General features: G+C 40.8%; 1 protein-coding gene across 8 annotated transcripts in view; it reads right to left on the reverse strand.

The window, feature by feature from the left end:
- Positions 1 to 582: 582 nt before the first annotated feature.
- The window catches only part of eps8a (EGFR pathway substrate 8a, signaling adaptor), a 69,145-nt gene continuing 67,522 nt past the window's right edge, over positions 583 to 2,205 (reverse strand). For all 8 annotated transcript variants that reach the window (XM_079531182.1, XM_079531184.1, XM_079531187.1 and 5 more), the window contains one exon: positions 583 to 2,205. This exon is cut by the window's right edge and continues 1,278 nt beyond it. The gene's annotated coding sequence lies outside the window, so the exon portion shown is untranslated.

Below are 2,205 nucleotides of genomic sequence, written 5' to 3' on the forward strand. Positions count from 1 at the left end.
TAGACGCCTATAATACTGTATCTTGGCGTTAGGCTCTGCGATAGATATACAATATGTACCACTCTGAAATTATTCAGAATAAATGTATAGGCATATTCTTAAAACTGTGTGTGTGTCTGCATCTCTCTCGCGTGCGCACGCACGCACGCACGCACGCACGACTGTGCCAATGTTCACCCGTGCCGGCCTAATGTGGTGTAAAGTAACTACAAAGTAGACCTACATTTACTTAAGTATACTTAATTACAGTATTTGTAGTACTTAAGTATACTTAATTACAGTATTTGTAGTACTTAAGTATACTTAATTACAGTATTTGTAGTACTTAAGTATACTTAATTACAGTATTTGTAGTACTTAAGTATACTTAATTACAGTATTTGTAGTACTTAAGTATACTTAATTACAGTATTTGTATTCCAGAACTTTATTGACTTCCAATCCACTACATTTCAGAGGCAAATATTGTACTTTTTACTCCACTACATTCATTTGGAAAGGAACACACAACTACATTTTATTATATTATTTTTTATTATCATATTTCAGTTCTATTCTCAGTTCTATTAAGTTATTCTTTTGGCATGACCATAAAATAATAATTAAAAAAAAACAAAAAAAAACAACAATGACGATTGTATATAAATAATTATGACAATTCTCTCTCTCCCCCCCAAAAAAACAGAAACGTGTAGAATCAATCAATCAATCAATCAATCTCCACTTGCTCCGCCATTTATTGTGAAATGCTTCTCAGCACAATCAGTGTTCCTGCATTCCATTGGTCCGTTTAACTTTACTGTACATAATGTACTGTACACACATACTGTATAGCAGCGGTTTTCCACCCTTTGCATATCGAGGTCCATTATTTATTTATTTATTTATTTATTTATTCAGCATTTGAGCCACGGACCACCATCTGATGACATTTAGCCTCTCAGACGGACCCCGTAAGGGTCCATTTGGTTTCATTTTTACACTCTCAAGAGTTAAACAAATCGCTGAACAAATAGTCCATCCATTTGGTTACCAATCATTTAGCATGGGGACCACCTGGAACCCTCCCAGGGACCACCTGGAACCCTCCCAGGGACCAGTGGGGGTCCCCGGACCACCTGGAACCCTCCCAGGGACCAGTGGGGGTCCCCGGACCACCTGGGACCACCTGGAACCCCCCCAGGGACCAGTGGGGGTCCCCGGACCACCTGGAACCCTCCCAGGGACCAGTGGGGGTCCCCGGACCACCTGGGACCACCTGGAACCCCCCCAGGGACCAGTGGGGGTCCCCGGACCACTGGTTGAGAACCAACAACAAAAACAACAATAAGTGCATCCGGTGACTTCGTCCTGAAGTCAGATTTACGTACTTTTGGTCGTGTGCCAAAAAAACCCCCAAAAACAGCCGAACTACAATTGACGCTATGAAAACGATCAGATCAATCATTGATTGATTATCGATTATTATTGTGGCTGAAATAATTGCGATTAATTAACAATATTAGTGCAATGATAATCAAAATATGCTTAAACCGCTTAGGGCCCTATCTTACCCCTAGACTTATTTGAATTCGTTTTACCGTTTTGAAAACACATTTTAAAAATAGTTCAACTATAGCCGATGTACGTCGAAACAATCGGATATTTGAACGATTTTTATTAAAGGTTTTTTTCAAAATAGTAAAAAAAAAAGAGATTTTACCAAGATATAGCCCATTAAAATGCCACTTCTGTTAACCCCTTGCACCCGAGCAGCAAAAATAGAAGATCTACAAGCTCACAGCGCATGTCCAGATGTGACGCGCTGTGAACTTGTAGATCGGCGGTTTTGGGGAATTCATTCTGCTCTACCGACTATTTACTTACACAGACAACCACATCATACAATGTCCTCGTCTCTCGTTGCCAGATCTGTTGCCTCTCGCAATGTTCATTCCGTCATACAGTCTGGAGCAACGGAAGCTCTGATCACGAGTGAAATATAAATGCTTCCGTCGTACAGTCTGGAGCAACGGAAGCTCTGATCACGAGTGAAATATAAATGCTTCCGTCGTACAGTCTGGAGCAACGGAAGCTCTGATCACGAGTAAAATATAAATGCTTCCGTCATACAGTCTGGAGCAACGGAAGCTCTGATCACGAGTGAAATATAAATGCTTCCGTCGTACAGTCTGGAGCGACGGAAGCTCTGATCATGAGTCAAAT

This window comes from Electrona antarctica, assembly GCF_951216825.1.
Source record: "Electrona antarctica genome assembly, contig: scaffold_58, whole genome shotgun sequence".
Lineage (NCBI taxonomy): Eukaryota > Metazoa > Chordata > Actinopteri > Myctophiformes > Myctophidae > Electrona > Electrona antarctica.